The sequence below is a fragment of the Podarcis erhardii genome, assembly GCF_964252035.2.
Source record: "Podarcis erhardii genome assembly, chromosome: 8".
Taxonomy (NCBI): Eukaryota; Metazoa; Chordata; class Lepidosauria; order Squamata; family Lacertidae; genus Podarcis; species Podarcis erhardii.
In genome coordinates this window covers 63,542,949-63,558,795 of record NC_138499.1, presented here as the reverse complement: position 1 = coordinate 63,558,795, position 15,847 = coordinate 63,542,949, and positions in this window count along the sequence as shown.

Genomic DNA, 15,847 nt, shown 5'->3' with positions numbered 1-15,847 from the left:
CCACCCGCCTCGCGAGTCTCTGTTGTTGCGACAGTAGCCCAGGCCAGAGGTTTTCAACCGGCTCCCTTGACCAACTTTCTTTCTGCAGCATCCCTGTGAGGCTCAGCAACCCAGTTATGTCTCCCCTTGCCTGCAGAGCTAGCAGACTCTCACCCTTTTTCAAACACCCTCCTTTGTGGAGTGTTCCCTCAGCCTCCTTTCCCCTTTCCTTGGGAGTCCTCTGGCCTGCTGCTGCCCCTAGTTTCTGAGCTGCACCCCCCCCCAGCCCTGCCCCAAAGAGAGGTGCCTGCCAGAGCTTATGGCCAGGGATGCTGCAACAAACAGCTGTGCAAGCCTTCGGGAGACTTGAGAAGGCATCGGAGGAGGGAAGGAAGGAAAGAAAGAAAGAGGGACAGAGGCCAGAGTTGCCCATGGCACCCCTGGACATCATTCAAGGCACCCCAGGATGCCACAGCACACCGGTTGAAAGCCACAGGTCTAGGCACACTTTTGGATATGGTGAATGAAGACCTGAGGTCTGCTAGTAGCAGCCCAGACCTGTTGCAGCTTTGGGCTTTCACAAACACTTCCAGGGTTTGCGGTCTCGTGCATGCTGGGCTGAAAGTGAGCCACACAGTGGGACTCAGAGGACTTCGCCCCCCCCCCCAATAAGTACTTGAGGGCCCTGGGCCTCCCAAAGGTTAATGGGCATTGCCACTCAAATGGTGTGTGTGTTTATTGCACTGTGTGATTATGTGGGGCTTACCTGGCCTCCCCCCCCCCCATATTTTATTCGAGTTGGCATCCAGGAAACATGTGCAGAGCGACATTCTCAATATTCCATGTGGGCGCCTGGTTTGCTTAGCTTTCTCCTTGAACTCCATCCATGCTGGCATGTTATATTAACACATTTTCAGAATGTGCCAAGCAGGTGTAAACCTTAAAGAGCAGGCTGAAGGAACAAAGGTCATGGGTAACGGAGCTTAGGTGTTCCTCTTAACTGAGCTGCTGCTTATACGCTTGTTTGTCTAATCACATTAAATTCCAGACACTGCGGCCAGAGAGGAATATAGTTGTAGTGGGGGATGTGGAGAGAAGCAGCCCACGGCTAACAGGAGTGCTCCAGATAATATCAGTTGCACATTGTACTGATACAAAGATTTTCTAAAGCAGGCCATCACTACTATGCCCATTCTGTGCCAGGGGCATTTATTCACTGCTTTGTGACTTTTTCAGAGGACTTAACAGAGCATGCAGCCTATCAGAGCTCCTCCCCCCCAAAAAAAAATGTTAGCCGTTGTGTTCAGTGTTCAAAACTAGATAGGTGCCAGGCGCATTTTGCACTTGTGACCAAGTGAAGATGCCCAGGACCCTGGATGGCACCTGACATCTCCACCATCTGGAGGTGCATGCCTGGGGATCATTGGGTCTTGACACACTAATATTCCATCCTGTAGAATTCTATCAGATATATTTTATCTGCATGGTTGGAATGAATTTCAGGAACCAAAATGCTTTTTCTGTGCATCCTGAGCTTTAGTTACCGGTAATTGTTGTATCTTGTTTTCACTCACGCCACACCATTGCCCCACTCACAGTTGTGAAGAATGTTCTTATGTTATGAATGGTCTGTATCACCATTAAGAAAAAGAAGTAGGAATAGGCCAATATATATGTGGACTGACCTTGGATCAAGTGACTTTTCTTTAAGTTCTCAGTTCTTAACCTAGCCCAAGGTTGTCATCTGAACTAGCCAGATGTTTAACTGAGAATCAACCACAGTCAGTACGTCATTTGAAAAATAAGACTTTAGAGCTGCCTTACCCAAAAATGGCAACTAGACATTATGTTTTGGCGACTGTAACCTTGGCTTAAGGGGGCATTTGTGCCTAGCTGATATATCTGAATTTCTAACACTGTTTGCATTGTATACCTCGTAAGTCCATACACACCTAATGGAGGCTGTGGTTTTGAGATTTGAGTGTTAGTTATACAACTGCCCAGCTTAAGGGATTTTCTAGTGCTGAGCTATGAACGTAACAAGTGTCAGTTTTTCATCTCATGTGGAAGTGCTGTGAGAAGCATGATAATTTCCTGGATGTGAGGGTCAAGCATCTTTTTTATCCATAACTTGTTGATATAGCTCACACATCCTTAACATAAGCTGAGGATATGTATGTTCATAGATATCACTGTGGAGTGGAGTTATCGGATGGTTGCTTAAATATGGCAAAGGAAGCCTTCTACACACCATTGTGTTTATTGATTGTTTTATATTTGTACCACCCTTTATCATAAGATTGCAGGGTGGTTCACAGAATAAGTACAGTATTGCATATGGAGCTTGTGCAAAGCCAACATGCATTGCCACCCCTCCCTGCTAATTCTGGGCGGATGAAAGATAGAACTTTCATAGTTTGGATTGCTCTCTGCTAAGGCAAAGAATGCTGTTATGAAATGCACTTCCCATGCAGTGCTGCAATCCAATTTTTTACATTCATCTGATGGTATTAGTAAGCACGTGGATGGAGTAACACAGTACAGTACTTGGACTTTCGAAAAGCTCTCTTGCCAAAGACTTCCGAGTAGGCTGAGGAGTTGTGGAATAAGAGGAAGTGCCCTCTTATTGATCAGTAACTGGTTAAATAACAAGAAGCAGAGTGTACGGATAAATGGACAATTCTCGCAAAGGAGATATTAAGACATGGGTTTCTCCAAGGAGTTGCATTAGGGAAGTGGTGCTTTTTAACTTTCTCATAAATGATCTGGAGTTAGGGGTGAGCAGTGAGAAGGGCAGGTTTGCTGATGACATCCAATTGTCCAGGATGGTAAAAATACCATATTTTTTGCTCTATATGACTCACTTTTTCCCTCCTAAAAAGTAAGGGGAAATGTGTGTGCGTCTTATGGAGCGAATGCAGGCTGCGCAGCTATCCCAGAAGCCAGAACAGCAAGAGGGATTGCTGCTTTCACTGTGCAGCAATCCCTCTTGCTGTTCTGGCTTCTGAGATTCAGAATATTTTTTCCCTTGTTTTCCTCCTCCAAAAACTAGGTGCGTCTTGTGGTCTGGTGCGTCTTATAGAGCGAAAAATACGGTAATTTTAAAAAGGTTGCAAGGAGCTCCAAAAGAAGCCCTTCAAATTTGATGAATGGGCATTACAATGAGAAATGCTGTTCAATGTGGGACTAGGGGTGGGGGAAGTAAAGTGATGCTCAGAGGAACAACTCCCCCCCTCACTTCACATGTATATTGAAGCATCATAGGGTCTAAATGCAGCCAGTGCATTTACATGCAAGAATGAGTCCCATGTTTTCATTTCAGTGCTGAGTTATTTCTAACATTAGATTCCACAATCAATCATGCAATTTCCTTTCGTTTCAGTACTTCATGGCTCTGCTGGTTTCTGGTTTCTCAGTAATTCTGCAGACTATTCTTATGTTCTTTATCTTTAATAACAGGATGTACTGTACACACATTAGCCTAGGAGTCAACTCCTAGGGACCAAGGTCCCTTTGCCCCCCCCCCCCAGTAAAATATTTGAGCCCACTCCAAAAATTTACAAAAAGCATACAAATCTCTGCTGGAAGTGCAAGAAAGAGGTGGGGACATTATACCATATGTGGTGGGGGTGTAAGGTGGTAAGACAATTTTGGAATGAGATACATGAGGAGATCAAAAAGATCCTCAGGAGCTCTATTTCAAAAAAACCAGAGTCATACTTATTGAGTTTATTAACAAATGACATACCCAAGTGAGGCATTCTCAAAGTAAAGGAAGGATTGAACTCTGATTAATAAGAATACACACAGAGGCTTGAACCAGCAAGACTCTGGGAAGGGTGCGTATAATAATCTCTCTCTCTCTATCCCTCGGCCCAGGTCGTTTTATTCACAAAAGAACTTTATACAGAGAAGAAATCAGATTTCTTCTGAGCATTTCAACAAACCCCACGTGGAGACAAAGTTAAACTACCAAAACTAATTAAGCATGGGGTAAATAAAACAGAACTACAAAGGAGTGTATTTGGCAACCCTGGGAGGTGATAAACAAGCAATATACTCGATAAGAAGGATGGCCAGGAGGACAGCAATCACCTAAGATTTACATCCTAAGATTAACATATCAGAAAAGCTACATCAAAGAAACTGCCCACTGTATTTGATGACCCAGGATACCTTTCTGGCAAAGCAACTGGCAGTGTATGTGACTGGTCAAGAAAGAGAAATGGAACAGGGATGCAGAGGTGTGGATTGATCAAGAATCATATCAAAATAGTTTAAATCCAGTCAACGCAATGCTTTCATTGCTGACACAGATGGCTTACTCTATATTTATTATAATTCCTCATAGCAATCCCACCTGATCACTACACCCAAGGACAAAAGGAATATATTTTTGTATATAACCACAGCTGCAAGAATACTTATGGCAAAATATTGGAAATCAGAAAAAGTACCACAAATGACAGAATGGCAAGTTAAGATTTGTGAGTTTGCCGAGATGGCAAAAATGACTGCATCGATCAGGGGCTGCTCCAATCAAAAATTATATACAGAATGGGAATGCATAGGGGAATACATGAAGAAATATGGTGTTAAAGCAGAACTCTTAATAGGCAATTGTTAAGTGTGTAAGGACAAAATAAGTAATTATAATTTAACAGTTTTAATGTTACTCTATTTTATTAAAGCAACTAGAAAGAAATATTATGATGGGAAGATCTCACACAGGTGAAGGGAAGCAGTGGGGAGGATGGGAGGGTTAGGTTGAATATAGGAAATAAAATAATATATGGGACAGCAAAGGATATAATAGATTCTTATAGAATAGTAATATATTGTAACCAGAATAGAAGTTCAAAAGGGGAAGTAAATGTACTTTTAATATTTTCATTATTTGAATAGTTATTATTATTTATTATCGGTAGAAGGCAATGTTAATTTAGGCTTCTTCATTTTGCTGTCTATAATTTTCTTAAGTCAATAATGAAAAAAACCAAAAAAAAGTTGATGGGCATTGCCATTCAAATGGTGTGCATAATTTGATCGATTATGCAAGGTGGGGCTCATCTGCCCCCCCCCCTATTTTATTCAGGTTGGCACGCCTGCACATTAGGACACATTGACTGTTTATTTCAACAGATTAGGTTGTTCTTAAGCATGTTCTTAAGATTGATTTGGCAGCCAGCTGTCTACCCTGCTTGTTGGCCATGTAATTGTGGTCTGTTTGATGTTGGAATAAGGCTGGCTTTTAAAAAAGTTTCTTTTGCATTTTCTCTTAATTTCCCAGCAAAGAATTCCATTCTGTGCAGCATTCAAAGATTCCTAGATTTCTTTGTCACATGCTTCAGATTTCTTCCTACCAGCAAATTCTGGCTGTTCTTATAGATTTTTAGTCACTGAATTAATCATCAAAGGAGAAAGCTTGTTCAGGGCTAGCAAATCAATATTTTGCTCAGCCATTCTGAATTCTCCCATGTTCTTTCTGATTAAAACAGCCTGACTCTTCATTTGTTCAAGCGCTCCACTTAAGCATCCTGTTCTCTCAGCTGACCTCAATAAGCAGCAAGCCTGATCTTAGCAAACTTGTCCTACAAGTTTCTTTCGTCGGTTTTTGGGAATGAATTTTTGTTTCACGGGTCAAAGGCTATAGCTCAGTTATGGTGCACATGCTTTTCACACACATCCTGTGGCCTTTAGTTGAAAGGCTCTGCTTGAGACCCTAATGCATCACTGCCAGTCACAATACTCAATCCTGGGCTAGATGTAGAAGTCATTTGTTTCTTAGGGGCAGAGTATGTTTTTCATGCTCAAGCAAGTGAGTTGTGACCTGCAGGTGGATCACAAGCCCATACTAGGTGGGTCAGAGCAAAGCTGTTGCCACCATATTGGATTCCACCTTTGGATAACCAGACCAAAAAAGGGCACTATAAGGAATGTGTAGACTAGGATCCAAGTGGGCTGAAAGCAAAGAGTAAGGTTACCATAACTTCCATCATAAAGCTTCAGTATGCTGATGACAATGTAGTGTGTGCACACTCAGAGGATGACCTCCAAACCATCCTGAATATCTTCGAAGAAGCTTACGGGAGCTTCTTCTTCTTCTTCTTCTTCTTCTTCTTCTTCTTCTATTATTATTATTGTTGTTGTTGTTGTTGTTGTTGTTGTTGTTGTTAAAATAGTTCATCATTAATACACATATATTACAGATATACAAGCATACAAACATACATTTCATACAATCCTTAAAAGAGTTCAAACATACTTACACTCAATCCCACAAATAATTCCTTTTTCCATCACCATCCACCACCCCTCACCCCACCTTTGTGTTAGACTTCCAATCTACTCAATTGCAATTTCTTTCCACTTCTATTACTTTCTTTCACACACCTTTAGCCTAATTTCATACTTCTTTTTCTATAACACATTGTTATCCATCTTATTCAGTATTTCAGTGTTTGAAACGGAACTTGTTTATTCTAATAGGAGTTCTGATTTTTTGATAAGGTTTTGCAAGTATTTTTTAAACACCTTCCTGCCCCTATCTATCTTCTCTTTTGAGATCCTTCCAATTTCTCCCATTGTTTTGGATATATTGTAGTACTCCAATAATTTGGCAAGCCACTCTATTTTTGTCAGTACAATACCACTTTTCCAGGTTTTCCGCAATCAATAGCCTTGCGGCTACTGTTGCGTATAAATATAAGGTCTTGAATTGAAAGGATGAATTGGTTAAAGCATCAATGATTAAATGGGCACAAGATATTGGGAAAAATATTATGTTTGAACAGTGGGGGAAATTGTGGAAAGAAGATATGAAATTCACTATGTGTTATATACTGAAAGAAAATTACCTCAAAATACAACATAGATGGTATTTAACACCTGAAAGAATAACAAAAATGAATAAAAATGGTAGCGATGTCTGTTGGCAATGCAACACTGGAAAAGGTACTATGATACATATATGGTGGAATTGTATAAACATCAAACAATTTTGGGAAATAATATATAACGAAATGAAAAAAATGTTTAGATATTCATTTAGGAAAACACCAGAAGGTTTTCTATTGGGATTAGTACCAGGAAGCCTAAAGGAAGAATACAAGAAGCTTACGGAAGCTTGACCTATTGCTCAGTATCCAAAAAAACCCAAAGTGCTACACCAGCAAGCACAAAACAACCCTTCTGCAGTGCCACAAGTCCAACTTAATGCTGTAACGTTGGAAAATGTTGACCTCATTTCCTACCTGGGCAGTTTGTTGGGATACTGCCAGGGAGACAAAGGCCATCATGCCCCCATGCCGTCTCCGGACGATCCATCAACCTCCCGTAGAAATGTAGTATCAGTCAATTAGCGACACAAGCCTCAGAAATAGCTTGCCACATTCCAGGGCTCGTGCACGCTCTATCAGCAGAGTTCGTACAACGAAAGATGCACTCAGGAGAGCATTATTTACAACTTTATTCAGCGTTGGTCAGAACAAAGAAAAAAACATGACTGCCTGCTTCAATGTCCAGGCACAGAGAGAGAAACAAAACCTATGTACAAAACATAAACTTCCTGTGAGCCGGAAGTACGCAGACTGTGACTCAAACAACAGCCTGCTCCCTGTTTAAGGTGGAACGGAAATATCCTAACACAGTTATCTTTCCACAAGGGCCAACATGGATGCCAAAATCCAGCATTGCCTGAGCTCTGTGAGTGCAGCTTTCTCCCGATTGAAGTGCAGAGTGTTTGAGGACCAAGACATTCACAGGGAAACCAAAATGCTCGTTTACAAAGTCATTGTACTACCAACGTTACACTTGCGAAACATGGACCACTTATAAACGCCATCTCCAACTCCTCAAAAGATTCCATCAATAGTATCTCCAAAAAAATTTACACATCACATGGGAAGACAGGCAAACTAATGTCAGTGTACTGGAAGAAGCAAAGATCACCAGTGTCGAAGCAATGATTCTTCAACATCAACATCAACTTCATTGGACTGGTCATGTTCAGATGCCTGATTATTGTCTTCCAAAGCAACTACTCTACTCCCAACTTAAGAATAGAAAGCGAAATATGGTGGACAACAAAAGAGGTTTAAAGATGTTCTCAAGGCAAATCTTTAAAAATGTACAGGGTAGTATAAGCACTGATAACTGGGAAACGCTTGGAGAACAGCCTTTACCAAAGATGTTGTGGACTTTGAAGAAGCATGAACTCAGGGCAAAAAGGAGAAATGAGCTAGGAGGAAGGCATGTTTGGCAAACCCTCACCATGATCAACTCCCACCCGGAAACCTATTTCCCCACTGTGGAAGGATGTATGGATCCAGAACTGGCCTCCATGGTCACTTACGGACTCACTGCGATGACCATTTTCATGGAAGACAATCTTACTCGGCAACGAGTGATCACCAAAGAAGAATGGATTCCAGCTTCAGATAACCAGACTGAAAAGGGGCAGTGCATGTGTGTCTAGACTAGGATGTGTTCTGAGGAGATGTTCATTTTATCAGTTTCCACAAGTGCTTCAATGTGGCAGGAGAAAGGCATTTTTAAAAATTATTTATTAAGATACATATTTCTGACCAATCTTATGCTTGTGCCTTTCTCCTGCCACATTGCAGCACTGGTTTTCATTTAGTAGTAATTCTGAGTTAACACTATGTATATTGCTCAGTGAATTGCTATTTTAGGATTAATATAAGTATAAATCCAATGTGAAAGGCGGTCCCGTGATGCAGCTCGGGAGTCAAAGGTAGATCTTGGGTCTGGACCAGTTGAAGCTCTAGCTCAGCTACTGGCATCTTCAGTTGAGGATCTCACTACCAAGTCTAGAAAAGGGTTAGGAAAAACAATATTTAGGTCATGTGATGCAGCATCTTATTTGTTATTGGCCTACAAGTCTCATAGCTGTTTCTTTATAGTTCTCCTGCACTCTCATTTTATCAGAAGCATATCTTAAAGCAAGATTAGTGTCCTGCTGCAACTGTGCCGACAAATTGGTGCCCCTTGTGTCCACCGCAGTCCCATCTCTGACCAGTACTTCTTTTAAAGCTCCGTATTTACAGTACTGTACTATCCAAGATTATGCAGCACCAGTAATTGTGTCTTCCTTTAAAATGGCATCAAAAGCCCTTTAACTTTTATAACAACAAAGTCTTGTGTGACACCTCAAAAACTAATAAGTCCACTTAATCAAATGCATGGTTATCCAACATTGCAGGTACATAGAATCATGGAGTTGGAAGGGACCCAAGGGTCATCTAGTCCAGCCCCCTGCAATGCAGGAATCTCAGCTAAAGCATCCATGACAGATGGCCATTAGAACCTCCGATAGAATCATAGAACATACATTCACTTCACTCCCACAAGTGTGTGTGTGTGTTGGTGTTTTGTGATCTGTTCCCAAGACCTTGGAAGGAAGGGAGAGACATCTTGTACAAACTGTTGTTCTATCCAAAATTCAAAAGTGGATTAAACATGGCAAAAATATTTCCTTTGGAAATTCCAAATATATGCATCTTTGTGTTGCCCTGGGACATTTTCTGATTGCCTCAGCCACTCTGGGCAGCTTTCAACAGATATAAAAATGTAATAAAACATCAAACTTTTAAAACTTCCCTATACAGGGCTGCCTTCAGGTTTCTTCTAAAACTGTATAGTTATTTATCTCCTTGACATCTGATGGGAGGCGTTGCACAGGGTCGGTGTCACTACCGAGAAGGTAGAAGCTGTTGGCACAATTCTATGCCTGTTGCCTGAAAAGTAAGACAAATGTTTAGGATTTAGGGTTTAGGATTGCGCCCTTTGCTCCTTTCCAGAGCCGGACTCATGTATTTTCTGGCTTTAAAAAAAATGCATTAGGCACCATATCCCCTGTAGCAAGGTACAGTGGTACCTCGGGTTAAGTACTTAATTTGTTCCGGAGGTCCATACTTAACCTGAAACTGTTCTTAACCTGAAGCACCAATTTAGCTAATGGGGCCTCCTGCTGCTGCCGTGCCGCCGGAGCACAATTTCTGTTCTCATCCTGAAGCAAAGTTCTTAAACCAAGGTAATATTTCTGGGTTAGCGAAGGCTGTAACCTGAAGCGTATGTAACCTGAGGTAGCACTGTACTCTTATCCAGGGCTAGAAGAGGGTGTTACTGGTGCTAGATTGGACTTGTGTGCATTGATGCCATCAGTGCAGTACTTTGGGACAGAGGTTCTGGCTTCACCTTAGGGGAATGAACAGGAGAGCCTCTGAACACCCCAGGGCTGGCTTACCACCTTTTAAAGGAAAGGATGCAGTACATGTTGCCAACTAAAATTAAGAAGGGCGGATAAGGCTATTAAGTCCAAAGGCTCTAATTACCTAACTGCATTGTACTTGGGGGCGGAGATACATGACCTAGGAAGGCCTGTAAAAAAGATTTTTATCCACAGCATTCCTTGCAGCAAGAAAGAACTTCACTGCCACCTAATGAATTAGCAGTGTTAGTTCTTTGCAATAAGCATGCCAAGGGAATCAAAGCACTCCAGCTAGATAGGGAAAGGTTTATGAGTGGCACTTATTATATCTGCTGTTGTATCAATGCAAAGCTACGCAGGGGATCATGGGCTTAGCCTGGATTTTTTTGGGGGGGGCAGGCCTTTTGTTGGGGGGAGCAGAACCTCAGTTTGCTGTGTCTTTTTTTATTGATGGGGGGCAGCTGCCCCTCCCTGCCCCCCTTGGCTGTGCCCATGCAGGGGATAATATATTTAAATCTTTGAATGAAGCTCAGTAGGAATACAAAAGGCCAAAACAAAATGGGTCTCCTTAAACTTTGATGTACGTAAGTCTTATTGTACTTTCATGTTCAATTCTGAGATGCGCAAACCCGTTTTAAGAGAAAAGTAAGAATTCTTACAAGTTCACTTGCGTACTACAAAAAGTGTAGAAATTGTGAGCTAATCTGACTCTCTTAAAATCAAATAACTTTACACTGGTTTGTTACCAAATTGGCAAAAGGGTTTGCTGCAATATTGATTTTTAATATATATAATGTAAACCAGAAAAGGTAAAAAAGTAAAGGTATGGTTTGGGTAGGCAGAAACATAATCTTTATTTTATTTAAAATATGCATGTATTTATGTAAATATTAATTTAATAATTATGTATGTTAAACTTATTGGGATATTTCTGATCTGCCCTGCCCTGACCTGATCCTTTGTGGAGAATGCATTTTCTTTATTTTTTGATAAATAATAATAATTTATTACCTATTCCCCATCTATCTGATTGGGTTGTAGAAGCCACTCTGGGTGGCTTCCAACGTAATAAAAACACAGCAAAACATCAAACATTAAAAACTTCCCAGTACAGGGCTGCTTTCAAATGTGCAAGTGGCGACCCTAAAGGAGACTCTCTTGCCAATATAGCTGGCTGTTGTATGGAAGAGGGTCTAACATAGCTCCTGGATATGCTAGAACATACCTTTCCCCACTCTGTCAGACATCGACGCAGGCAGCAAGATGTTTATGTAGAGTGAATTTCAAGTAAGTCCTGATTCTAAGGTCTACTCCAGAATTTCATTGGAGTGGAATGATCTCATTCTGCTCCCCGCCCACCAGAACTTTGCAAAACAGAACCAGATGGTTCCACTCATTCCTTGTTAAATTGAGGAATGGGGAGCAGAGGCATTTTGACTCTAGTGGCCATGCATTTATAGTGGTGCCTCGGGTTAAGAACTTAATTCGTTCTGGAGGTCCGTTCTTAACGTGAAACTGTTCTTAACCTGAGGCACCACTTTAGCTAATGGGGCCTCCCGCTGCCGCCGCATGATTTCTGTTCTCATTCTGAAGCAAACTTCTTAACCCGAGGTACTGTTTCTGGGTTAGTGGAGTCTGTAACCTGAAGCGTCTGTAACCCGAGGTACCACTGCATCTTTCCTCAATGGCCAAAGGTGGATTTAGGGGAGCATGACCAGTGCTGAGCTGAGAAGGTGCCACAGGGGGCTCTGCAACAATGACTTAGAACGGGAGGCGAGAGGCAATGGGGCATCAAATGTGGGTGTTGCACAGGGCGCCGCTGCAATTTTATAGCCCAAAGCCCACCACTGCAACTGCACACTCAAAAAACCCCTGCTTGTGGACTTCCTATGGGTTGGCCACTGTGAGGAGAGGATGCTGGACTAAATGGACCTTTGGTCTGATCCAGCAAATTATTCTTAGGTTCTTTTTGGTACGCGAAATTTGGCATTGCCACTGTGGTTCAGTATCCTGGATTAGAGTTCTCATTGCACCTGAACCACTGAACAGCTTTCATTAGAAATAAACTAAATGACAGGATGTTGTTCTGAATCCCTGACTCCCACACATTCACTTGTGTCGCTGTGATCATTTCCTGGGGGGGCTGGGGGCTGGGAGGAAGCACTTTGGTACAATCCTCTAACCACTTTGAGCATCTTTTGCATGATTTTTAGCTGTGACTCACACACTCCTAAAAGCGCGTGGGGGAGGGGGATGTAATGCAACAGCATGTGTATGTTATTGACTCTATTTTCTTGGCATGAGAATTGCAGGTGAAGAGACTTAATCACCAACTATGGGGGATTCACATAACAAATTTGCGAAGGAGGAGCAAACAATCAAATTAAGAAGATTCCCTTTTTCTTTTCTTCACGAGGAACATATCCAGGAGGTTGCTGGCAATGCATTGCTGTTCCACTTTCCCTTCCATAAGTAGGAGAGTGCTCAAATGCTGCAAACTTATTGTTGTTGTTTCAGTTCTGGCCTTCTCAGATCCATTTCCCTTCTTTTTCACCCCCACAATCCTCAGCCTCATTTGCTGATCGTTCCGATTGGCTGTGTGACAACAAGACATGCAATTTTGTCAAGGTCACCACACCACTACACCCAACATGAGAGCCGGTGGTGGTGCAGTGGTCAGAGTATTGGACTAAGACCTGGGAGACCAGGCTTCAAATCCCCACTCAGCTTTGAAACTCACTGGGTGACCTTGGACCAGTCCCTCACTCTCAGCCCAGTCTACCTCACTGGGTAGCATAAAATGCTGTGAGAATAAAATGGGGAGGGGGAGTACTATATATGCCACCTTGAACTCCTAGGAAGAAATGTAAAAATAAAATAAAATTTTATTTTAAAAATTGTCCATGACACTCAGTAAGAAAATCACAGCCAACTGCATTTAACAGTAGAATGAGCAAGCAAGGCTAGGGAAAGTGAGGCCAATGGATAATGGCACCACAAGGATGCGAAGCAGTAGCAGACAAAGGAAACAAAATGAGCAGAACAGCCTTGAAATGATTAATACTTTTCAGCATTTTGTCCAAATGTGCTCCTTCCCAAGCAGCTATCAGAATCAGCGACCTGGCAGACCCATGCCCCAAAACATTTCTGAGTTCCCTTTTGGCTCTGAAGGTTTCACTAGGCATTGCCCACATAACTAGAATATTTGCAGGTCTAGACACTTGTTTTGCTTCTTCTAATGGAAGCAGAGGTTTGCTAGATGCCGGGATCAGTGTCAATTATTGTGCTTTTTCTGCAGTTGTGCAGTATTACAGGATACATACAGTCCTGCCTTTGGCCTACAGGGGAGAAGGAGCAGTACCTGGCAATGCACCTCCGTTCCCATTGATTCACAGATGTTGCCTGGTGGATCTGGTCACAGGTGTGATACAAATTTGCCGTGATGTCCAAGTGCTACAAATGCTCTTCCCTCCTAGCTTCGTTCTTATAGCAAAGAGGCTGTTAGGCTATTGCAATCCCGACTTCGTGTTCCATTTGACCAGACAGAATCATCTTTGACTCTTCTGACAGCTTGCCAGTTTCCAGAGAACCACACAAGAGCGAAGACATTGCTGTATTAAGTGACCACACTCGTCGGTCCAAACACAAGCTGGCTGGCAGGTTTAATTTTTCGGCTGTCTCTGACAGGGCCACTTTAAGTTCTTACTGCCTTTGTCGGTTTGCATCACAGAGCTAGCTAGCATTGTTTAAATGCAGCACGTTATTTCTGGCCTGTGTGATTCAGAGAGCCCAGCCATTCACACAGAGAAAGCTACAGCATGCGTATGCCACTGCCTCTTATTTTCATGGCATGGGAATTGCCGCTGAAGGGGACTAATCATCAGGTACGGCAGATTTGCTTCATAAATTTGCAAATTAGGAGTAAACGATCAAATAGCTTCTTGCAGCTTTAAATCGCATGGCTCCTGCTGACTTTAAATGGGAGTTTGTGCCATGAAATAATAACGTTCCTACAGTTGTAGAACACCTTTATGCGGGAAAATAATCAAACAGCGCTGCACGCTTAACTCACCAAGTTGGCAGACTATACAGGCTTCTGTTTGCCTAAGAAAATAAAATGTCGGGGGAGCCCACGCATAGGCATTTCATATTTGCAGGAGTGAGGGTAGTACCTAGGCTATAAACCACTGGGAACTTAAAACACATAGCTACACTACCACACCCTCCCACATTTCTCTGATGAAAATAGGGATGTCCTATTCAATAATAATAATAATAAATAATAAACCCATCTGACTGGGTTGCCTCAGCCACTCTGGGCAGCTTCAATATATAAAAACATAATAAAACACGAAACAATTTTAAAAAATCCTCTACAGGGCTGCCTTCAGATGCCTTATAAAGGTTGTATAGTTATTTCCTTGGTTTGGGGGGTCACATAACTCCATACCCTCCAACATTTCTCCAATGAAAATAAGGATGTCCTAAGGAAAAGCGGGACATTCCTGGATCAATTCAGAAACTGGGACAGCTTCTGTAATTCTGTAATTCTGGGACTGTCCCTGGAAAATAAGGACAACTTGAAGGTCTGCACGACAAACTGAGTTAGCCGCCATGCTGTCTTATTAATAAACTTTGGGAACTATAGCTTCATTTGGATAGCTAGGGACTTCTATTAGAGAACTCAGCGCCTTCACTGAACAACAGCTCAGGATTCTATAGGGAAACCATTACAGCTAAGTTTATAGAAAGCCAATGTAAGTCTGTAGTGTACATATACATACTGTATATGCCCACCAAAAGGTCTGTCCCACTTGATGCCTGCCTGATTTACACAAAAAAGAATAGTGCAATAAGTCTGTCAAGCCATGCTGAACCCCACATCCTACTCTCCTTGTCCGCATTCTATTTTCGGCATTTGCATGGAAGTTGATACTTCAGAAACCAGGTACTCATTCACTGGAATTCCCTTGATACAGTCTGCCTTTTATGAGGGCAGAGAATACAGTGCACGATGTATAAAATGCATGGTATAGTGTCCCCATGCTTGGTTTGCATATAGAAAACCCATGTTAACATCTCTGCTCAGCTGTGAAGCTTACTAGGTGACCTTGTGCAAGTTGCTATCTCTCAGTCCAACCCGGCCCACCAGGTGGTTTTGAGGCTGAAATGGTTTTCTATATATTTTGGAGGAAGACTGAAATATAAATGAAATTAATCGTCAGGTAAATTCTACTTCAGGGGTAGATTATTTTAGCTGCAAAAATAAAACGCAAAGTGAGGGCCCATTCTGTAGTGGTATGTAAAGTAATGCTTAATACAGACTTGCTGAGGAACGTGCAGCTTTTCAGCTGCCACCCAGTGAATCCATAGCCAAGATGAGTTTTGACTGAAGTAATTCCACACTCAGCATTCAGTCCAGTAGGCACTCTAGGTCTCCAATTAATTTATACTTAATAAAATGGGAATTAAGAGCAAAATGCCCCTTTCCAACTGTAATTATAATCACTTCTAATTTGACTGCAGTTATCACTGGCTATATTTTCTCTGGGCATTAACTTCTAAAGCACCTCGCTTTCCCAGATTTCACAAAACAGTGGATACAGACAGTTCAAGATGGAAAGGGAAAGCAGCTCA